This window comes from Chionomys nivalis, chromosome 3 (genome assembly GCF_950005125.1).
Source record: "Chionomys nivalis chromosome 3, mChiNiv1.1, whole genome shotgun sequence".
NCBI classification, from domain to species: domain Eukaryota; kingdom Metazoa; phylum Chordata; class Mammalia; order Rodentia; family Cricetidae; genus Chionomys; species Chionomys nivalis.
In genome coordinates, this window is record NC_080088.1 from 66,662,487 (window position 1) to 66,688,238 (window position 25,752).

Consider the following 25,752-nt stretch of genomic DNA (forward strand, 5'->3'; position numbering starts at 1 on the left):
GGATGTATTGTATGAGAGAAGAATTTTTTATCAGTTTGAGCTGACAACTCTTTTATTGGATGTCCATAGCTATGTGGAGCTTACCCAGAATAATATCCTCTTTGACATGTCTTTTTAAAGAAAACTGAAAGGCGGCTTAATTGTACCTGCAAAGCCCTTCATCTTGGCCATATACTCTTGATTAGGAGCAAGATATAAGTCCTACCTTAATGACAATATAAAGTCATAGAAGTTTATGTATGCTATTAGTGACCTTCTTCATATTCTGGTTGTCACATGCAGGAGTTTACAGGAGAGGAATCAGGTTTTAAACAAGTCATTATTCTGAAAGCATAACTATTTCACATTATCATAGGCTTATTTAATGAAGGAATCTGCACCACTATTAATGGCACTGAAATATATTTTTAATGATACAAATTATTACATCTATTAAAGAGGTAGAAAGGTGTTCCTTCACCTAAACTTATGAGCTTAGGACTCACTTCTAATAACACATTGGACAATTTACCAGTCAAAGAGAGGGAGAACGGATCATATGAGCAAGGGGGGTGTGTGGTCAAGCTCATGATGGGGAAATCTACAGAGACAACTGAACCATGTTTGCGGAAACTCACGAACTCTAGACTGACTGCTGGGGAGGCTGCAAGAAGCCGAACTAGACCTCTGTGTGGATGACAGTTTTGTAGCTTGGTCTGTTTGAGAGACCTCTGACAGTGGGCCCAGGGTCTATCACTGGTGCATGAGCTGCCTTTTTGGAGCCCACTCTCTATAGTGGAATGCTTTGTTCAGTCTTGATGTGACTGCGCCTGCAAAGCCCTCCATCTTGGTCATATACTCTTGATTAGGAGCAAGATATAAGCCCTCTCTTTGACTGGTAAACTGTCCAATGTGTTATTAGAAGTGAGTTCTAAGCTCATAAGTTTAGGTGAAGGAACACCTTTCTACCTCCTTAGTTGATGAAATAATTTGTATCATTAAAAATATATTGGATGTCCAGAGGGGAAGGTCTAGGTCTTGCCTCAACTTAATTTACCAGACTTTGTTAACTCCCCATAAAGGAGCTTACCCTTTCTGAGGAGTGGATAGGGAAGTGGGTTGGGGGAAAGGCAATGGGGGTAGCAGAAGGAAGGTGGGAGGAGAAACTGTGGTTGATATGTAAAATGAATTAAAAATTAAAAAAAATGACAGATTATAGTATGTCTATTCCTGGGCTAGCTAGAGCTAATGCACATTCTGCTGTATTGGCTAGGATACTATACCCTGCACATTCCTGCTTTGCTATGTAAGAAATATCACATCTCTGAGACTTCCAGACTGGCAAAAGCTCGGTCCCTTTGAATAGACCTAGTGCATTTATGTGCACTGATGGACAAGGTAGCTAAAGTGCTAGTCAACAGCCAACTGAGTGAGTTGTTTCCAGATGGTTTCATGGCCCAGATTTTAAATTATGCTCTTAATGAAAGCCTTTTCTACTATGGTCTTGCATATTAAATAGCAACAAACAGTCAATCAAAAAGCCTGTCACAATGACTGTCCTGTTAACTTGTGGAAATATTAAAATAGTGGCATTAAGCTGCTAAAGTGGTATAATCTAATATGCAAAGATAACAACAGGAACTGGCCACAATCTGAGAACCACATGATTATCTTTATCACATCCAAGAGTCTTCATGTGATGGGTACTGAATACCCCAATAGCTTAGTTACATTTCTATTGCTGTGATGAAACACCATGACCAAGGCAACTTGTAAAAGAAAATGTTTGGTTTGGGGCTCAGAGTTCCAGAATGTTATACTCGATGACCATCAAGGTGGGGAGCATGGCAGCAGGTAAGTAGGCTTGATTCTGGACCAGTGGCTGAGAACTTACATCTTGATATAAAAACATGAAGCAAAGGGGTAACTAAGAACAGTATGAGCTTTTGAAACCTCAAACCCTGCCCTCAGTGAGACCCCTCCTCCAAAAAGGCCACACCTCCTAATCCTTCCTAAATAGTCCTACTAAATGAGGACCAAGCATTTCAGTATATGATGCTATGGGGAGCATTCTCATGCAAACCTCTATGCTCAATATGAAGACCTAGTTTATATTTTAGAAAAATACAAAAAAGTGGCTTACAGGGTGGTTAAATATCTATAGCTATAGGGTGACTTAAATATCTATATAAGTTAGATATAGGATATATTGTGCTTGTAGAAAAATTCTAGTGAAGAGTAAGAAAAAAAATGGTGACCAGAAGAGGAAGTATAAAAACTTGAGAAGACGAGAACATGTTGCTTCTTAGTCACAGTACAACTTGAACACCGTGGTAATAAGAATATGCAATGCTGGAGCTGAACCTGGTCTCCAGCGCCAGGAATTACAGAGGCTGAGGCAGAGGAGTGGTGAGTTCAAGGTGATTCGAGACGGCAGTGGCAGAGCTTGGCTACTTTTGCTATGCAGTCTCTTTTCCATTATTAATGATATGCTTTGCAAGAATTGCTTGTTTGTTCTGAAATCATAAAGCCAAATTTTTATATTTCATATTCAGAAAGCTAATCACAGTATGACTCATGTACACAACAAATAATTTTAGTCCAATTAGAGACTCTTTGTTTTACTTTAGGGGTAATTTAATTTTCATTTACTTTTGAGTTGAAATAGTCATCTTTTATTTATGCCATCTTGTTCTTTCGCCTCTGTTTGGTACTACATTCTTATTCTTTTCTAGCACTTTTCTCTTTGTCCTTGTCTCCTCTACTGTGTTGAAAGTGACACACTTCATCTCACATATTATGCAAATAATTCATTTTACAAAATTATTAAGGTATAAAATGTATAGACAAATGACTAACAAATAATTAACATTACAATTTGCAAGATGACAGCAAATATTATTGGTACCAGTCAGAAACCTTTTGGGTTTTGTTTATTGTATTTTAGTAATTATTTGATGATAAAGCTCATTTCTCCTCATTCATCACCCTGGTTATCCTTAGAGAGTGTGCGATATTTTACTTCTTTTTGAAAACTTGGGCTGCATGCAGTATGTATACTCAGTTCTGCATGGTCATTCACTATCATACTCATATATACGTAGGACTTTCTTAAAGGCATTTATTTCATTGTTACATTTGGACAATAGTTATTTTAGACAATAGTACTGTTTTTGCATCATTTCTACCACCTACTCTCACCATTCGAGCTCCTCTAGTGTCACCCCCAATCCTCCCAATGTCATGCCCTTTCTCTAATTATTACACACACAAAACACACACACACAAGCTACTGAGTCCATTTTGTGTGGCTCATGTATATGTGCTTCAGATTGACCACTTACTTGAGACTGTATAAATTATAAGGGGCTTGCTCTGGAGAAGACTGATTACAATCTCTCATTGCAGTCAGATTTCATATGAAACCATAAAAGGTCCTAGAAAGCCAGACCAAGAGTGAGCAAAATGGCACTCTGGAGAGATTACCACAGAAGATTTCAAGATGTATAACAGCTACAATAATACAATGAGCATGATACCAGCACAAGGTGCACATTTAAATAATAGAGGAAAGAAGAAAATCCAAACATGAGGTAAGTAAGAAAAATTCTTGGATATTTAACAAAGATACCAAAAATAAACACTGGAGAAAAAACAGCATCTTTAACAAATGGTACTGGGAAAACTGAATGTCCATAAATGAAAGAATAAAATGAGGCCCATGTCCTTTGCTCTGCACAAAAAAGCAAATTCAAAATTGACCAAAGACATCAAAATAAAACCTAGAATCCTGGAACTTCTAGAGAAAATATAGGCAGCACTGCACAAGGCATGGGCAGGGAATAAATTCTGAATAAGATTCCATTTGCCTAGCAATTAAATCCAACAGTAGAAAATCGACACCTCATAAAACTGGAAAGCTTAGGTAAATAAAAAGAAACAATCAATTGAATAAAGAAGAAGCCTACAGAATGGTAGAGAAACTTTGCCAGTTATATATCAAACAGAGGATTAATATCCAATTTATACAAAAAAAAAACCAGCAACAAAAAGAGTTAAGGAAACTAATGGCCCAATTAAAAATAGTCTAAGGATCTGAATAGAGAATTTTCAACAGAAAAAATAAAAGTGGTTAATAAATAATTAAGGTTAAATATCAAACAGTCTTAGGAATTAAGTACACACAAATTAAAACTATGTTGAAATTTCACTTCACTCTAAACAGAGTGGCCAACACCAATAAAACAATGCCAACAAATGCTGATGGCAAGGTGAGTAAAAAGGAAGCAGGAGCCTTCATTTACTGTTTATGGGATTTCAAATTGATACAGCAACTATAGAAACAGTCATGGAGCATTTTCAAAAAGTTAAAAGTGTATCTACCATATTTCCTGGGGTTACCAGTCCCTGGACTTGACATACTGCTCTACAGATACTCTCTCAGTCATGTCCAGAGCCCCTATATTTACAGTTTCTAGGAAATGGAATGAACTTAAATGCTTCAGCTGATGAATATATAATGAAAATATGGGTTACATACAAAATGAAATTCTATTCAGCTGTAATGAAAAACTAAATCATAAAATTTGCTGGTAAATGGAAAGAACAAGAAAGTATCTTATTGAGTGATGTAACACAGACCCATAATGATAAATGCTGTATATCCTTCCTTATTTGTGGATCCTAGCTCCAAACCTTTAGATATATGTAATGTATAATATATAACATATAATATATAATATAGATTAGCCACAAACACCAGCAAAATAAAAATAAATTATGGGGGAGAGGAGAAACAGCTGTAGCAAGGGAAGCAGTAGAACATAGGGACTAAAAGGAAATGTGTGTGTGTGGCGGGGACCAGGGAGCGTTAAATGGCAAGGGGAAGGGAAGTGAGCAGAAAAGGGATAAATAACACTAAGGGTATGTGAAAAGCTTCCACAGAGACATTACTTTATGCTTATTTAAAAATCTTATATATATGCACACACACATATGATGAGTTGTACTCCTTGATGATAATGCTACCCTAAAAACCACAAAATATCTAGCAAAAAATTCCAGGGGCAAGCATGGGACCTATCCTTCAGGTTGTTGGTCAGCCAAGTCTATAAGATTAAAAAATAATATAGGCAATTTCTGTTGCTCTTGATACCTTCCAGAATTTGAAGGTTAATCTGTATTCCTGAAGACAGTATCCACTTTAGATACAGGTCTTGGAGTCATCAAGCCGGACTGACCTCGAATCATCTTCTGTGATGACTATCCCTAATAACATCCAAAGATGCTATGCAAGCTGTCAAGAAAGAAAAACAGTTCAGTCTTAAATGAACTGTGAAACCTATGAACCACAACAATGAGCAGCATGGGAAGACACACTAAACGATGCAATAGCGACACTTATCTCTTAGTAGTAACCAACAGCCACCTAATTGGACTTAAACCCTACTCACAGAAAGAAATTCAAGCATTGTACTGTAAACCTATCCAACTACTCATGAGGTCATCAGTACTTGCTTCTCACAAGTTCTCAAGCCAGTATAGTTCCTCACCGCAGTCTAAATACCTATTCTTAGATTTGTCGATGAGTGCGGCTCACACCATGTGCCCAGACATTTATCAATTATTTGGAGTATGATTCCAAGTATGTTGAGGAAAGAAGATGAGGAAAAAGAAACAGATGGCATATGTTCTCTAAGCCAATAAATATCTGAGGCAGTCTTTCTGTCTCATTGATTCAGACAGAACCACTTGACGGGAGATAAAAGTCAAAAGTGACAATCACTCTCTTCAAAATTGATATTTTCTCCTATAATTTCATGCTGTTGAAAGTCATATGTTTTTTGTCTACATGCATTACTTAAAAAATCATCATGTAGCAGAGTGATTTTGCCTGAGGATATTTGGTACATTTTTTTTTCCTTTTTACATGTGAAGGTATTTTGTTTTATCAGCACTGTCTGATGTTCCATTAAAGAAATGAATCTTCTTTGATTTCAACTCAGATTTGCATTTCAAAAAATGTTCAAAATTGGTTTAATGGTTTTTAATAAAGAAATTCTACAATTATGTTTTTCAGATTTACTGTATTTATATTTTTCTTAAAATGGGGCCTCAGATAGCCTGGCTCAGTATAAAGTTGCTGTTTAATGCAGGATGACTTTGTTCCTCTACCTCCAAATCCCAAGTTTTGGGTGTATAGTCAAGTGACACTACACCAAAGCTTTTTCAGTGCTAGGGATCAAAGTCGGGGCTTCAAGCCTGATGGCAAGTGTTCAATTAGCTGAGCTATAGCCAATTTTTTTTTAAAAAAAAATAAATAATTTTAGTACATTTTTATATGATATTCCCAAATATGTATACATGCTCATACAAATTTGTATGTTCCTCGGCATGGAGTTTGATTTCTATCATGTTCAGATCTGGCTTATTTGCACTATGTATTGTGCTTTCTTTATAAGACATCCTTACAATTTAATCCTGTTTTGTGTGGCATGCAGTTGTTGCTTTATCTCCAGGCATTATTTATGGAAGCTTTCCTTCTAACTATCCTAGCACATTGGTTCTCAACCTTCCTAATGTTGTGGTTCCTTAAACCAGTTCCTCATGTTGTGGTGACCCCCAACTAAAAAATTACTTTTGCTTTTACTTCATAAGTGTAATTTTGCTACTAAAGTTACAGTCTATGAAAGTCTTGGATCAGAACTTATTTAAAGGATGAAATGGAAATAACACACTCACAAATACAGAACAAAGCAGGGCCACTACCTCTTCATCCACCAGGGAACGATGGAGAAACTTCCAGACCAGGTAACCAAGATGGGCTGTCAGGAAGGCTTCCATGTCCAAAACAGAGCATGCGACTCCTTTCTCTCATTTCCTAAGGATCCATGCATCCTCAGAGAAAACTACACCCATCAAACCAACCCCTTCCTTCCATTGGTCATTAGACCGAATGGCCAAATCCCCACAACATTCCAACTTTTTTGTCTAATTAGGAAGGTTCTAATCCTAACATAAAAGTATATACAATAAAAACAATTAACAAGTATTGTCCAGAAGAAAGAAAAGGCAATAATATAAACAAAATGGACTACATCCAAGAAAAACATAAAGCAAGAAACACATTCTAGATGTCCAGACCACAGGTAACTGGCAAATTACAGGGATTAATCCAATAGTTGTCCTTTCCTGATGAGTCTAAGTCTTGTACCTAATATGCCCTTAGCTAAGATTTGAAAGGATTATAATTATAACTACCAAATCTTTAACTGTATCAAAGACCCCAGAAGGATATAAAATTATCTGACAAAACAAAAAGTATATTGCAAGCAACTTTCAAAACTCTAGAAATGACATAGACATCTAGATGCCTGGACAGTCACCCCAAAGTTCTTCTGTAACATTGGGGTATCATCTTCAGCCTACAGATGAGATTATCTGGCAGACTTCTCAGTGAATCAGAAAATTTGAATGACTATCCACCTATATTGGCAAAGTTCATCAGTCACTTTCCTCTGTGCCCTACAGAATGCCTGGCAACTTTTATCAAGCAGGAACCTGACAGATTGTTCCACCTTTATTGGCAAAGTTTGAGGTCATTTTCCCGTGGGTCCTGCACGTACAGTTTATCCAGCATACCATCAAGCAGTTCAGGCAAGAACACGTTCTTCCCAAATGGCTAGCCTTGGAACATTGAAGGCAAACTCTTTACCAAGTTTCTTCAATGCCCATCATCCTCTTTGAAGTAATTGATGCTGCCAGAAGCAGACGAATCTCACTGTTGAGAAAAGTCTAAGTCCTTAAAACATTCTCCATTGTTGCTGGGAATGCAAACTTGTGCAACCACTTAGGAAAGCAGTGTGGCGGTTTCTCAGGAAATTCGGGATCAACCTACCCCTGGACCCAGCAATACCACTCTTGGGAATATACCCAAGAGATGCCCTATCATACAACAAAAGTATATGCTCAACTATGTTCATAGCAGCAATGTGTGTAATAGCCAGAACCTGGAAACAACCTAGATGCCCTTCAATGGAAGAATGGATGAAGAAAGTATGGAATATATATATATATTAGAGTACTACTCAGCAGTAAAATCAATGACTTCCTGAATTTTGCATGCAAATGGGCGGAAATAGAAAACACTATCTTGAGTGAGGTAAACCAGACCCAAAAAGAGGAACATGGGATGTACTCACTCATAATTGAATTCTAGCCATAAATAAAGGATATTGAGCCTATATTTCGTGATCCTAGAGAAGTTAAATAAGAAGGTGAACCCAAAGAAAAACATATAGTCATCCTCCTGAATATTAACCTTCATCAGGCAATGAAAGGAGACAGAGACAGAGACCCACATTGGAGCACCGGACTGAAATCCCAAGGTCCAAATCAAGAGCAGAAGGAGAGAGAGCACGAGCAAGGAACTCAGGACCGCAAGGGGTGCACCCACATACTGAGACAATGGGGATGATCTTTCGAGAACTCACCAAGGCCAGCTGGCCTGGGTCTAAAAAAGCATGGGATAAAACCGGACTCGCTGAACACAGCGGACAATGAGGACTGCTGAGAAGTCAAGAACAATGGCACTGGGTTTTGATCCTACTGCACATACTTGCTTTGTGGGAGCCTAGGCAGTTTGGATGCTCACCTTACTAGACCTGGAAGGAGGTGGGAGGTCCTGACTGCTCTTCAGGCTGCTGAGGGAGGCGGAGTTGATTGGGGGATGGGGAGGGAAATGGGAGGTGGTGGTGGGGAGGAGGCAGAAATCTTTAATAAATAAATAATAAAAAAAAGAAAAAAAAAGAAAAACTAACAGGCCTTGGATCACAAGAGATCTGAAAAAAAAATTCTAAATTCTATATTCTGTATGTCTTTGACATCTTTAGATTACCTATCTAATTGAAACATATCTTTGTATACCTAAACAACCTAATATATAGTTATAAGTTTGACTATTATAGATGACCATTAATCTCTATTTTTAATTATATGTTACATTTTTAAATGAGCTGTATAAACATAATACCTTAAACAAGAATAGAAACATACATACAGCTTAACAAAATTGACCTTAAATTTGTATCAATAAACCAAAATCCACATCAGTGTAAAGTATTTTGAGATTAACAGTTGTTTTTTAGATTAAATTAGATTCAATCCACTACCCCCTTTTAATCATAATAATATACCCTTTTCCCCATCATTTCTGCATCATCTCTACACTCATTTCTAAACTGGTTACACTAGCTTACACTCTCATGACATCCTTTACAACGTTTGTTGTCATTTGTGTTTCTGAAAATGACTATTCTGATTAGATTAGGCATTTTAAAGTGATTTTAATCTACTTTTCCCTGTGGCTAAGAATGTTGAGCACATTTTAATGTTCCCCATTCATTGGTATTTCCTTTATTAAAAATTTTCTGTTCACTGTCATGCTCATTTTTAATTGAGTATTTAGTTTTCTTAGTCTTTTCTGTACATTAGACACCTAACTTTTGTTGAATGAATAGTTGCCATTCATTTTCTCCTATCCTGTGGACTGCACATTCTCTACCAGTAGCAAGCATTTTAGTTTCATAAAGTCCTGTCTGCTAAAGATTTTGTCTTGTCTCCTGTGGTACTGGAGTCTTATTCAGAAATGTTGTACTCTTGAGTGTGAGCAGTATTATGCATCATCCTACTTTTATTCCCTGCAATTTCAGGGTAACAGGTCATCTGGGTCCTTCTGTGACTTTTTACATATTTTCGGGTTGTTTTACCGATGTCTTTGGAAAAATAGTTCTGTGATTTAATTTGAATTGCATTTAATTTTTTAAATTGTTTTTAGTAGCATACTCATTTTACAACATTAATTCTTCCAGTCTTTCAGCATGGGAGGTCCTTCTGTCTGTTACAAGCTTTCTCAGATATGGCTCTATCTCTGAGAAGCACGTGTCTATTCTGGACTTGTCCTATTGTTCTTTTATACTTTTTTCTCTCACCCTTCAATACAGGCTTTCATATCCATATTAAAATGTTTGATTATCTCCAACCTGTTTTCTAAAAATAGTTGAATGGAATATTAAAAAATAGCCCAACTAATTTTAGGAGACCAGAAATCATCACATTTGTCCCAATACAGGTGCCCTCTTTGCAAATATGCATTTTACAGTGTATTTATCTATTGTTTTCTTTGTATAGATTTATGATCATTACTTCACAGGCATATTGAATAAAAAAATTGTTGCTTGTGTGTAGGTATGTGTCAAAGTTATCAGTGAAGACATACCGTTTTCCTTATTTATGTGCTTGATTCTAGTTCCTGGTATGGATCAAAGTCTAAACTAAAGTCCAGCACTCAGGAGAATGGAAGACATGATTCTGATCAGTTGACATACTAGTTTTTCTAGAACCTGTAAGATTGATCTAGTAAAACTGATATAGGATCTTCAAAAAACAATCTAGAATCCTGAATAATAATAACAACAATAATATAATTTAATAACATATTATATATAAAATATATAATAAACAATAATATAATAATAATTTTTAGAACTCTTCAAAGAACATTTATTTGTAGGTATGCATAACGAAACAAATAAATTTAATATATCTTCTGTTTTTTGCACTCAATATAATAGAATAAAACACTGAGTCTATTAAAGAAGGTCGCAGAGGAGATTTAAAATAAAAGAAGTCTGAGATAACAAACTGAGATGAAAAGGCAGCTTGCTGGGAGGCAGAAATACAGTGAAAACCACATGGCAGGAGGAAGTGTGAAGAAATGGAAACTGTGATCACAGAAGGGCTGAGTTTCTGTGAGATTCTGTGGGAATCTCACCTGGCTGGAAGAGCCTAAGAGATGTTGTTCAGTTTTTCACAGAGGAATTTAACAACACCTCTGCACTACAAGTCTGAACCATAGTGATTAAAACTAACTCACCAAGTTCTAAGAATACACTTAACAGATGCTGTTCTGGATGATAGATGAAAAGGAGCTACATATCTTTCTAACTCAGTGGACTGAAAGGACCTTGACAATCATTGTTGTTTTGCCTGGAACAATCTTCCTCTCATAATCCTCTTGATGTGTTAATGAATGACTAGACTCCTACTGGCTTCTGCAGCCCTACATAATGGCGCAAATATCCTAGCAATCTTGTCTAAATATGAGTGTAGACGAGTTATCATTTTATACATTTGCTTTACAAAGATTATTACTCCTTTATAATATAAACTAAAACTAATATAAACAGCTGAAAGCATGTTTCTTTTCCTTTCTTTTTTTTATCTGTTCTGCTGTGGAATATTTGTTTACACTGTAAAGATGTGTCTCTGCCTTCTGCACATTCTGATTGGTTTAATAAAGAAATGAATGGTCAATAGCTAAGTAGGAGAGACTAGGTAGGATTTCCAGGAAGAGAGAGGACTGTTGGAAAAAGAGAGGCTGAGATGTTATTGAGACACCGAAGAGTTTGGACATAGGTTCAGAAGAGAGGCAACACGGCAGAATGTAGATTAATTTTTAAAAAAAGATTAATTTAAGATGTAAGAAATGTATGGGAAAGAAAACCTAAGCTAAGACCAAACTTTCAAAATTAACAATATGTTCCTGTTTTGTTATTTGTTAGCTGGTGGCCCAAAGGAGAGTCCAAGACTACACTGTTCACAAAAATCTAGTGTTTGGCATCAAAAAGATACTCAGTGAGTATTTTTTTAGTTAAAAGAGTTAATGAATGACATCAGCCAGTGTAACCGTACCTGTGAGTTTGTTATTATTGACTTCTCTGAGCTCCTGGAGGTTAAGGTCATGTGCTCTGTCTAATTTAATTACTGCTGTGTATGGAGAGATAGTAAACAATTAAATATTTTAATATTTATTGAAAGTTTGACAATCACCATTACAAATGCAGAAACATGAAGAACCCTAGTAGGTCTGATTCCTGCAAATTATAGCTGGTCAAGACCAATAGCTACCTATGCACTGAAGACAGAGGAAAACGGTCCTTCTGGGAGCAGAGATCTCTTGGGCGGAAGACTGAGGGGTTCATGCTTTTTCACTACTTGAAGTCTGTAAGTGGAATTTAATAGCTAAATCAATAGAGTGGGACAAAAGAAACCCGCTATCCAATTGTTATAAAAAGTAAGTTTGCATGGATCCAACATCAAATGATGTATGGAAAGGTTTTAAAATGACTAGTTAAATTTTAAATTAGAGGTATACTCCTGTAATTCAAGCACTTGACAGGCTCAAACATAATCCCAGCCAGTTCCAGCCCAGTCTGGCCTTGATATGGAAATGTGTCTAGCAATAACTTTTTAGAGGTGGAGCAATAACTCAATAGTAAATTTCACCCATGTAGTCACCACAGTGCTCAAACATTACTTTGCACCATTAGTTAATTGTGTTCTCAATTCCCTTCTGCTTAAAAAAGTAAGCATCTCTCAAAATGAAATGACTACTTCATGTCCATCTCATTGACAGTGGAGCACAGGTGCTCAGCCATTCAAATGAATACAGTCATGTCCATTAAAAACTAGTGCTCATTATAATAGCAATTGAATGAAGGGGGGGCATGGATTTGAAGGAGAGCAAAGTGAGGCACATATGAGTGTTTAGAAGGAAGAAATGGAAAGAATAAATGTAATTAAAATACAGTTTCAAAAATTAAAAAAAAGATATTTATTGGAGAACTTCAGAAATAATGGTGTTGTTAGTAGATGCCCATAAATGTTCTTGCAATGAGTAGAAAGAAGCAATAACTTTTCTCCCAAGCTGAAATTATTGGAAAAATCTAACAGAACTATATTTCTTTCACAAATATTTTAATTATTAGAAGTCTGAATTCAAAATGGTATTATTTCCATTTTGATGACTATAATATAAAATCCAAAAATAAATGGGTCCTAAATCTCTTTTTAAAAAGTTTCAGATAGAGGGAAGATTATAACTCAAAGTAGCCCCATAGCTTGTTTTACTGCACGAACTGCCCTGATACTGTAAATCCCGCATGTGAGAGGGACGTACTAAAAGGATGGGGAATTTTATCTGAGGGGAGTGTGATTCTTCATCCCAGCTGTCGAGCTATGTGATCTTTTGGTTCCATCTAAGCAATCCCCTCTGGAACGCCATCACTCCAAATCACTTCGGTAATATTTCTCACCAGGCCGGCTTTCCTTGATGAGATCCTCCTGCACCGTGAAGGCATCTTGCTGTGACACCACCTGGGGAAGCTGCTTCTTTGTCATCCTTCAGAGTGCACCGAGAAAGGCTTGCTTGGATGGCTGCCCAGGAAGCCAGATAGGAATTATATTTGTTTCTTCTCAAGTGCATTCTCTTTTGACCTTAGAGCTGGAGTGGGTTGTAGAGAGAGAAAAATATAAACTCTAAATCTCTAATTACTTCTCCAGATGAAAGAAAATAGCCTTCTTGGTTAAATCCATTATAGGATGTGTAGAAAGTGACTTTCATGTTAGATGCTCAGGGGATTCCTATGACATTACAGCTTACCTTCCTAAAACATCACCAAATTATTAGTAAGGCCAACATTCCCATCACCGCTCACAACACATAATTCATAACACTAATTTATTTTCAAAGAAAAGGTTTCTCCTGTTACTCCATAATAATGTCTTAATCACTCTTTCTTGGCACAAATAGTTTTCAAAACCAAAATAATTTGCTCCAAAACAGTAGACTATATATATATATATATATATATATATATATATATATATATATAATCTATATATTTATATATAGATTTATATATATATAAATTTATCAGAGTACATAGACACATTCAGAGAATGCAAGCGAAGACTCTGATATTAGGACAAAATGTTTATGGTTTCAACAAACAACATATTACTCATACATATAGCCCTCTTTTCAAGGAAGTATGTAAATCACTCCTGATAATGCAGAATGCATACTAAGATTATTTGTGTAAACACAAAGGTTTTTTATATACTCCTAAATACTTAAATATATTTGCGTTTAGTATTAGATGGCCCAGTGTCTCAATTTATTATCCTTTTGAGCACCAGAAGATATATAGTTCTGATACCTCCAGTAGAAAAACACCATATGCAGTTTTTATTCAATCATGTCAATAGAAAACAGAAAACAAAATATAGTAGGCCATCTCAGGGTTAATATTGTTCATAGTGGTCATGATGTGTTAGAAAGGCAGGGAAAGCTGAGTGTGGAGAACACACCTGTAAACCCAGCTTGCAGGCGGCAGAGGCAGGAGGATCTCCACAAGTTGTAGGTTAGCTTAGGCTAAAATGTAATGTTTTAACTAACAAACAAATATATAAACACAAAGGAAGAAAAAAACTGGGGCAATGTCTGCATGACTGAAACATTGATGAAACAGACATAGTTGATTCCCTTACGCACTTTGATGGAAAACCTAAGAGTTAATGTCTGCTCGGCTCTGAGAGCTCTGTTCTGTTGGGTACCAATTACCTCAGGAGTGTTGCTTTCAGAAAGGGAGTGGTGGCCTCCAGCCTGACTAGGAACCTCACTGAACTGGACTGTTCGCTGTTGTGTTAGGAATCAGTTGCCTAAATAGAAAGTAGAAGAATCAATCTAATAGTCTTGCTGATGGAGTTACCAGAAATCTGCAGAGATATATCAGTCCTTGAATGGACCAGCAATCCCTAGAGATTGTAATTTTCCACAGTAAAATTGGAAGTGGAACCAAGGTGTCTTTATGTGATAGAATTTTATTTATACCTACTGTTCTACCCATAACAAGTCTGGGCTTGACACAGATATCTAATGCATTGTGACTCTGATGACCTGAAGTTTGAAGCTATGGTACTCCACGAGACTGTATTGAAATTAACAGGAGAATGAAGTACAGCTTGTGTCTCCATTTCTCGCTTTATTCATGCCAAAACCTTCCATCACATTCTTATAATTTATTTCCTATGTGTATATCAAAGTATAAATCTTTTCTTTATCTTTTCAGGATCTTGGAAAAGATCATACACGTGAGAGATGAAGGAATTTCCTAGGGAGTTATAAAATACTATCTTAATACGATAAAGGGCTTTCCTTTAAAAAAATATGATAAATAGATAAGCATATAATTTCTCTGTGAAGAATTAAATCATATATATTTTAAAATGAAAACCCACTATAAAAAGGACAGCTTGTCTTGTTAATAAAACTTGATCCAGGGCTTTTCTACGAGATCCATGATAATATTCCATTGACTGACTTTGGTGTTCTACAGTCCTTGTGAATACAACTAGTGCTTCAGCTAAGTATTTATCCAATGCTTAGTTCTTGGAATTAATTTTTCAACAGGAAAATCTTTGTTGCAGCATAAGCATAAGGAGGTGTCTGATGATTCAGCAGTCTAAATTACTAGTTTCATACATTTAAACCGTTTGAAATAACAGCCCACAGGAAGAACTGGTTGGCCTCCAGTTTATCTCCTAATCATGGGAACTCTAATAGGGGTCATTTTCATATAAGCTCCTTAATATTTTTTTGTGAAAAGATCGTGATATTCTGTACCATGTCTGTGGTACAGGTGTTTTGGTAGCGGTTATTTTGATAGGAGATTTTAGAATGTCTTTGCCTTCATTCATCTATGGTATTCTGAGATTCGACTCCTGAAGAAAATGAAAATTGGATAGAGTAAAATCAGTTTCCGAAACAACCCCAGGCCCCGCTCATCTCTTGGCTGCTTCCAGTATGCTGTGCAACCTTGAGATGTCCTTCCTTACATGTGAGTTATGAAATGGCAAGGTTGGGTTTAGCATTTCTCAGGCAGTGAATCCCACAGGGAGTTAAGCTTTAAGCTATGCTTCTCACCTTTTCCAATTCTGAAGTATTTGCGGGTGGTGGAAGTAAACAAAACAGTTAAACTTTGATTCTGTATAATTTGTGCATGAACATGCAGAAAGATAGCTTTCCCCAGACAACTACCCTGTGGTTCCTCTCTTTCCCCCACACCTGTCACTACTTAAGCATGAAGATGAATAGTTGCATTATTTTTTCAGTGCAAGAACTAATAGCCTCTTAATTGTTTTTAATGGGATGTTTTAAAGGAGCCTCTTATTTTCCATGTTGCGGTATATTTTTCAGCATCAGAGGGCCTCTGATTCGACACATCCCAGTACCATCTGCTAAACGAGATTGTGTTTAAAATAATGATTCATTGTATACAAATAAACTGGCAATTATTTTTTACCATTTAACTCTGCCACTCCACTACTAATATCCAGACTGCAGTGATGGATGTGTGTCCTTACAGAATAGGACAATATCGTGCCAGGATTGGAATAAGATTTTCCTATGCATTCAGGCCAAAATGCTGCCTCCTTTTAGAGAAGGGGGAAAGGAAAGAAACAGCACTGTCATGAAACTTACAGAAAATTCATGTGGAGATGGAGAGAGCAGTGTAGCAATCAGACCACTTATTCTCTGCACTTCTGAAACTACATATCTTCCTTTTCAATGATCCACGGGAGCAGATAAGGACTGTGGAGCACAATGGGTAGATCTGAGACAAATGATGTGATCCAAAGGGCTTTCACACTCTGACAGCACCAATATATGGGTAGAATTGCAATAGAAGATTGGAACAATAAACACTAGTGAGAAAAATGACTATCATCTCATTATTTCAGCTGCAATTCCAATGCTTCCAGTTAAGGGAGTTATATTGCCCTGCTTTATCTATTCATAGTTGCATGTATGTGTCCCTCACTTCAAAAAGAGGATGTTCCATATTCCTGTGCCAATGATCAGATAAATACTCTGTACGAACGTGTGTGTGTGTGTTTGCCTGACTTCCTGTCTGTCTGTCTGTCTGTCTGTCTGCATAGCATAGGAAGCTTGTTCCTTTTTATGTTACCTAGGCTGCTCTCAAACTTCCAGCAATCTTTTAGTTTTAGTATCTACAATGCTGAGATTACATGCATAATACAAGTTTTTGATTTACTAAGAGAGGTAGATGAATAAGTTCTAAAGACTGTCTGGACTTCAGAAATATTATAAATGTTTGATGTTTTCTAGGTGAAGAAATTATGGAATTGACAATGGTCCTTTCTTTTCCCACTCACTTTCTAAGGTCTCAAGATGTCATCTAGCTTTGAAATCCTACAAATGGGAAAATTCAACTTGTTATGTTTCTTTCTTGTTATCATTGTGCTTATTCTTTTTTATTATCATTTTATGGAAAATCCAATCTACATTATAGTAGAAAGGGTAGAGATGCTCCCAAGTGAAGATTTCCCATTGGTTAAAATCATTTCAAAGGAAAGAATTCAGTTGACTCACAATTTAGGCACAATATTACTCAGCAAAGCAACATGACCATATAACTCAAATAGAGGTTAAAGTATGCTGACTCCAGGTGGAGGCGAGTCTATTGGCTCTGCATTGAGAATATTTCAAATATTTTTGTAATTATTTAGGTAGGTAGCATATTTATGAGTTTAAGGTAATTCCTTTTTGCCTTTCAAGTCTTGGTGGACTAGATCTCTCTTTTATGCTAAGTCTTGAAGCCATCCTCTTGTAAAGTCCACAGAGGAAGTCAAAATCACACAACAGATGATGTTATAATGAAATGAGGATCCTCTGAGGTCAAAGAACCTTCACTGGTGCTTGTGTGTGGTCACTGAGAGAGTTCTCTACTGCCTGAAGCCCTCATTTATTATTATGAATAAACTAGAGTTTGAGAAGTTTTAAGAACAATTGGATATTATGATGGTAAGGAACATAGCCACTAACATAAAGATGTAGTTTTTATTAGCTTCCTCAACCTCCCATCTATTTTCATTCCTATCATGTCTCCAAGAGATGCTAGAGCACATGACCGCAGTAGAGTAAAATAAGACAACAGACATTTCTGAGCAAGGACTGGGGATCGATAAAGATCATATAAAAATAGTAGCCATTTATGAAAGTATGATAGGCTTTCCCATAACATTTAGAGAGCTCAGAAGACTGAGGAGGTAACCGAGCAGCTATGTATGCTTGGTGTACAAGTGCAAGGACCTGAGTCTGAAACCTCAGCAGATGACAAAAGCCAGGCACAGCTGCTCATTCAGGTATCTATGACATAGAGGGACACACACACAAATAAATAAATAAATAAATGAATAAATAAATAAAATGGGACGCGGGGAGAGGCAGAGAAAATTTTACTAATCCTGTGGCTAATGAATCTTGGAAGAACAGAAGAAACTATACATATACTGCTGATTACTTACTTTTCAAAAAGTAGGAACTGAATAAAAGTGACCTCAAGAAACAAAAGTTCAGGTTACTAATAGATTACTTAACAGTAATAAAACAGAAAGATGTACCCTATTTTCCTACAAGTTATAATGTAAAATACAGATTCCTCAAAAAATGGACAGATCCTTAACCCTGAGGCTGGTATCTTTTAAAACTTTATGAAATATGTAAGGGAAATGAATAAAATGACCAACATTGCTTAGGTAAATGGACCCAGAGCCAAGTTCTACTATGAAACATTTCTGTCAGTATGCAAACTCTAACTTGCATTGATCTTAGGGTCTATTCTGCTCATCAAAGATATGGTGATATTAAAAGATTGTATTTAGAAGCTCAGAAAAAAGGAGGAATCCCCACAAAGAACTGCTTCACTGGGGTTGCAATGAAAGAAGATATGAGCTAGTAGCCTACCTTGTCAAGGAATCCTTGAAGAAAATACAGGTCACAAAGCTGCAGGCAGATCCGAAGACAGCCCATCAAGCACAAATCACAGAGGGCTTTCCTGAGAAAGGAGCAAAAATAACATTTTGCTGAGCAGTGAGAAAAATATGGGTCACATTTTATCCTTCAGGCTTAAGGCTCCATTTTAAGCCTAGGAGCTTTCAGTTCCCACTGTCAAAGTGTTCTGAGCTGTGTATAGAAACATCTTTGTCATCCAAAAGCTTACATCTTTATAACCCATTGGATATCCCAAAACAATTAGAATACTGAATGTCTGTATGTGTCTTTTGTTAGAACCAACAGTAACTTTTAAGTATCATGCCCATTTTAATGCATTTGATTCTAAAAACAACCTCCTTCTTGCAGATGAATATTGCTTTACCACAGTGTGAAAAGGAAATGATAAACCAAGCAGGGAGTTACCTACCAATATTAACATTACTCATATTAACAGATTAACTTACTCAGCTCATATTAATTCTCTGAGTTACCTTTTCAAATTTTAGCACATGGTGGAATTTCTGTTTGATAATATTTTGCCATCCTCATATCCCTGTGAAACAATAGAAGTGCCTTATTCTCATTTTGTGTCTGAGAAAACTAATATACTAATTAAGGGACAATATCACTACTTCTCACTAAATAATTGCTATCAAAAGTCACAAATTGGAAGTTCTAAATTAATAGTTTAAATTTTCCTTTCCCCAGGAGTTTGAGTTACAGAATCCAGAAATCATATTTTCCTATTAAGAAAGTCAGCTGGGTCAATGTCACAAGATTTAGTGAGGAAAAACTAATAAAATGTGATTGTAAAATCCCAGAGAACTGCTGAAGTGTGCAGTCTGCTGTGTTTTCCCCTTGCTGGCGTGGCTTCCAGAAATAAATAAATCAGAGAGGCCTCCTGTGTTTGTTTGAGGAGGCATGGGCAGTATTCATTATGCATTGTTTCATAGAGTGGGACATGGAAAAGCCACCAGTGCCAAAGCCAGATCTGAAAAATTCATGAGAATGTGGGTGGCTACTCAGAATAGTTTGCACCCCAGGGAAAATCATCCCACACCTCTGTCACAAGGTACGTTTTGCAGTCAGAGACAAAAACATCCTCCAAAGGGGGAAATCCTTGGCCCTCCATAGAACAGCCTTTGGTAGCCTCTGCTTAGAAATAGTAGCTGCATGTGGGAGAGATGGGCTAATGCCATCTGCAAAGGAATTTCCTTTGCAAGGAGCTGAGGAAACGGTGGATTTAGTGCTTCACACGGGCTCTTTGCCTGCTATTCCCATCACTTGCTTTGCCTGTGAGTCTGATGCATCTCTTTCAAAACCGTCTCAGTAATACAGTCAATATGCATGATAGTTTCTCAAACACTGCTGGAGAACATACATTGTGTGATTATTGCCATTTTGTTACTTTAAATGAAATTCCCATTCTAAATAATGCATTTGAGTACAATTAACAATGGTTATACAACCCAATGGAAAGCATCTTATCTTATAACAAATTAGAGAGTTCCAATTTGTTCACGTATTCTGGATTTTGCTTTAATTAACACTTGTAGTTTGAGTCCATGCAAATAAGAGCAATTACTTCTTAAACACCCAGAACACATTAATTGCTAAAGATAGATTAGACATCTTAAATCCATTTTTAAATTTTCTTTAGTGCAGCACAAATTGAAAACACAATCTAATTTGTACAATAGATATTGTTGTGGTACAAGGGTAAAGAATGGATGATGCTTTCTAACAAACCATTCTATTCTATAATGCACTTCATATTTCCTGGTTTATTGCATTTGATCATATTTGTGTAAGTATTGTTTATTGCCACTAAAATCGATTATGTAATCTACCATTTTTCAATCTATATTTTCAGAGATACAGTGAAAGCTCTCAACAATAAAATGTTGGACAAATTAATGTAATGCTATAGACAACAAATATCTGTAATATTTGTAACAAGAAGGACAAAGCAAGAAGCAGTCTAGTGTCTGACTTCCAATCACTTCTGAAGCAAGCAAAACCAAATGGCATCCACATACAGATGTAGAAGGGTTAAGAATAGAGAGCATAGAAGAAAATCTACACATCCATAGCCAATGCCCTTTGCCCAAATCATTAAGAACATGCACAAGATAAAAGAGAGTAGTTAAATTAAGCAATGGTGGAAAATGTATATCCACACAAAGAAGAATGATGTTAAACTTATATTTCATACTAGTCACAAAAATAATCAGAAAGTGGATTATATTTCATACTGGTCACAAAAATAATCAGAAAGTGGATTATAGACTTATATAGAAGGTCAGAAAGTAGAAAAGCTCTAGACAAATATACAGGAAATGCATCAGGATTGAAATGGACAAGAGGATTAAGTTAAAGTCTCAATAGCTTAGGAAAGGAAAGCAGAACAGCCAAATGAGATTCTATGAACTAAAGCACTTCTGCACAGCAATGTAAACAATAAGCGAAGTGTGATGACATCATACAGAATGGAAGAAACTATTGACAAAGTACATATCTGCTAAAAAGTTGTTGTGGATAAATGTACGAAATTTGCAAAATCTCAATAGCACACCAGCAATTTCATTTAAAAATAAGCAATAGATCTATATGTGCATTTTTAAATGTTGATTTAAAGTTTCCTGATACATACATAATCTCCCTTAGATGTAGAACCTAAGCATTTGTTTTCTGTGGAAGTTGAGAACAAAGTGATGGTTACAAGAGCTGAGACAATAGGTGGAAGGAGTGATGGGGAAAGATTAAAGATGACAACTCAATTAGCAAGCTTGAAAGTAAGATCAGGGAGATGGCCGCATGAGTTAGAGAAATTTCTACACAAATCCATGATCTGAGTTCGATCATAAAATTCACAAAAAAGGAGGAGAGAATTGACCCCACAAAAATGTCCTTACCTTTGCATGCATACTATGACATACACGAGACCCCACATACACATTGCACACTAATCTAAATAAATAAATAAATAAGATTTGTATAAAAGAAAGTTAAAAGATAGGACCAAAATGGAATCTAGAATGTGTGGAACACTTTAAAAATGAAAATAGAAATTATGAGTCTATGGAATAGAAGATCTACCTAGTTCAACTTGGTAAATCTAGTTGGTAAATAAAGATGAAAATAGTTGGTATTGATTGCCACAAACATTTAGGATAGCATATCAATATGTAACCGAAATTGAGCTAAAATCTCCAGTTATTATGCCAAGAGCATAGATTAGATTAAAAAACAAAATTCATGTATCATGCTATATGAAAAGAGCATGACAGAAATTATCACTTTAAAAAATATGTTTACATCTCCACTTCCATGTGTTTATTCATCACACAGCACATCTGTGGTATTGTGATAATGCCATCCGACATTTAAGGATGAGCAAATAGAATTATTTAAGTTGCCCAACATTATTTGGTTTACATGATTCAATTTAAGATTTGGGTGCAAGAAATGAGCCCAGCCGCTGGGCTTCTAAGCATCATGCATTCTGTGTCAGTGGCCATTTCTTTCTTTGTCAGGTTGTCTTCTAAGCTCCAGACACAATAAACCACTATACCTGGTAGCCGTCGAGAAGAGAACAAAAGAAAACACTTACACATAGGAAACTAAACATGTTGCCAACACTAAGCAAAGGCAAGCAAGAAGGAGCATGACGACATCTGTCCGGGCTACAAAGAAGAAAGATTTAAAAAGGCATGAAGAAATGAAAAAAGGCCCAACAAATAGGGAAATATGAAATTGCTAAATGTATAATTATCATAACATATTCAAAGACAATATTTTAGACTGTTCTAAGAAATCTGCGTAGTTGGTTTTATAAGATATGACCATTAGCAATGATTTCAGTAAACTGTACATAACACAGGCAGAGCTGTGCAGTAAAACAACATATTTTAAAATTAAAATATAAAATTCATCTATGGACTTTTGCTCCAAAATTGAAAATTATGCATTAGTTTCAAGTTTATATTTGATATTACAAGGTCTGACTATTTGTTAGGCAAAATTAAAAAAAAAAAAAAACCATGCTAGATTTCTGTAATGGTTTTAACGAAATGTCTTCTGTAACAGCTCTTTCTTTGGACATCCAGCTCCGAAATAATGACACAGAAACTTCCCGTTTATTATGAAAGCTTGGTCTTAGGTTAGGCTTGTTCCCAACTAGTTCTAGATTGTCAAGTCCAATGGGCAGAAGCTTTCGAGTCCTTCATCTCTCAGTCTCTGCTCAAGCTGGAAATGAACTCGGATCTCAAGGCACAGTGGCGGGAGCTCAACATCACCGGGGCCAAGAAAATTGAAGTTGGTGGTGGCCGGAAAGCCATCATAATTTTTGAATCAGTTCCTCAGCTGAAATCCTTCCAAAAAAATCCATGTCCGGTTTGTTCGTTTATTGGAGAAAAAGTTGAGTGGGAAGCATGAAGTCTTCATTGCTCAGAGGAGGATTCTGCCCAAACCAACTTGGAAAAGCCGTAGGAAAAATAAGCAAAAGCACCCCAGAAGCTGCACGCTCACCGTAGTCCTCGACACCATCCTTGAGGGCTTGGTCTTCCCGAGTGAGAATGTGGGTAAGCGATCTGCGTGAACCTGGACGGCAGCCGGCTCATAAAGGTTCATTTAGACAAAGCACAGCAGAACAACGTGGAGCACAAAGTCGAAACTTTTTCTGGTGTGTTTAAGAAGTTCATAGGCAAGGATGTTAATTTTGAATTCCCAGTTTCAGTTGTAAAAAAAAAAATGACTGAATAAAGTCTCATTCAAAAAAAATTAACTTGTTTAATTAAATAAGTAACTAAATAGATAAATAATCTACGTTCTCTCACATGGCTCATTACCTCACCCCAATACTGTATATCCAACTTCCTCTGAAGTCTAGCTGGTGAATCCTCCACCTCTCAAATTCTTTGCAGAATTCTTATCGCTGCCCAGATCCCACCTATCCTCTCCTGGCTGCCTATTGGCCATTCAGCTCTTTATTAAATCAATCAGAAGGTGCCTTAGGCAGGTCAGGTAAAATGGCAAAACATTTTCACACAGTGTGATCAAATATCTCATGACAGTCTTCCCTCATTTTAAACATTTGATTACTTGATCTTCATGGCCCTGTTTGGATAGGTTTAGGAGGTATGGACTTGCTGGAGGAAGTATGTCACTAGGCACAGGCTTATAGAGTGTAAAGATGAGTCATCTTTAGGTCACTCTCCATGTTTCATGCTTGTAGTTTAAGATGTGAGTCCTCATCTTTTCTCCAGCCACCATGTCTGTTATTTACTGTCACTGTTTCCCCAACACAATAGACTCTGAACCCTATGGAACCATAAGCCAAATGAACCCTTTGTTATATAAGTTGCCATCGTTATATTGTTTGTCACAGCAATAGACAACTAGTTTTACTACATGCAATTAAGACATAATTTACATGTACATAATGAGAAGAAAACTCATACATTTGGCCAGTCTTATTCACAATACAAGACCAAAATTCCTTCCAAATTGTTAGCAAAGTGAAGTCATGCACTGAGAAGTAAATACGTCGTGACGAATCTAAACTCATTATGAGATGCAAAGAAATTTACAGACAGTCCTATTCTATTTAGTTAATGGAAACCTTGTGTTGGCCTATGAAATAGACTCACATTTTCTGCTTCTGTTATCATCTGGAAATGATGACCTGGTCTCTGTTCAGTCTCTACCACAGATGAAAATTAAATAGAAGGAGGTTCAGTGATTGTAACGGTGGTTAGTCAACTGAAAACCATCATAACAATGAGACTGTTAATTTATCATGCACAAAGGTCATTAACTTTTCTTTTTCTTCTAAGTTCATGTGAGCCATTGAGTGATCCAGAACATGTTGGCAGGAGCAGCTGGCTTGTTGTGTTTGTCAAATGAAAGTGTGAAAAAGTGTAATGGGATCTGGACATTTATATGGTGTCTGAAAAACATAAAATGAACAATTTTTTATGCATCACCCATATTATGACATGATTTCCCACTATTCAGAGTATTGTTTCCATTTGTGTCTTCTGGCCTGCCTGTCTATGTCATCAACAGTTCTGAAATTTGTTATTTTTAAGACGAGCATAATTTCACATCCATGACCATAGCCCTACATATTTATACCATAGATATTTATATACTTAAATCATACTGAGCAAGCCAGGTGGTGGTGATGCATGCCTTTAATCCCAGCACTCAAGAGGCAAAGGCAGGCAGTTCTCTGTGAGTTCAAGGCCAGCCTGGTCTACAAAAGCTAGTTTCAGGACAGGCTCCAAAGCTACAGAGAAACCTTGTCTCAAAAAAACCAAAAAAAGAAAAAGAAAGAAAAAAGAAACAAAAGAAAGAAAAAACCTTATTGAGCTGTTAATTTGATTTAAATTATTTGATCATATTAAATAATATGTACATGATTTTTCTTGCTTAAAGAATTCAAGATATTTTATTTTGATACCTACAATACAGTTTTTTTTTCTGTCTTACTACTGTTCAGTGTTTTACTGAATGCATACGTGTAGTTGGTTTGTATTTGGTCTATTTGAACTATTCCGCATTACACTTTCAAAGGACATAACTGTGAACCTTATCTTTCATGTTTATTTTTCTCTGGATATGCATTTGGAAGATTTATATAGATTTTGTACAAAAGTGCAGAAACCCTTGCATCAAAAGTGTCTGCATATTAAATTTATTCAGAAATATCAAACTTTCTTCCAGGGTAATGGCCCCAGTTTATGTTCCCATCAGGAGGAAATTTCCATGTGGCATTACATTATATCCCTAAGATTGAAGACAATCAACTTCCATGATTGCAACTGCAAAGATTAAGAATGGTTCTTACCAAAGCTTGGCCTGGCATTTCCCTAATGGTTAAATATGTTGTTATTGCAATATATTTTCTCTTCAATGACATTTTGCCTCTTCATGCCTTCTGCCTGTTTTACTTATGATAATTTACTAACTTTTTGGATATACAAGGTAACATTTAACAATATGTTTAACATATGATGAATAGTAATGAATACTGCTAAGCCTCTAAAAATACTTTTGAATTTCCTGAT

At 36.3% G+C, this 25,752-nt stretch overlaps 1 pseudogene; it reads left to right on the top strand.

Moving 5' to 3' along the window:
- The first annotated feature begins 1,802 nt into the window (after positions 1-1,802).
- LOC130871294 (40S ribosomal protein S7-like) lies at positions 1,803-23,443 on the top strand (annotated as a pseudogene).
- Positions 23,444-25,752: the final 2,309 nt, after the last annotated feature.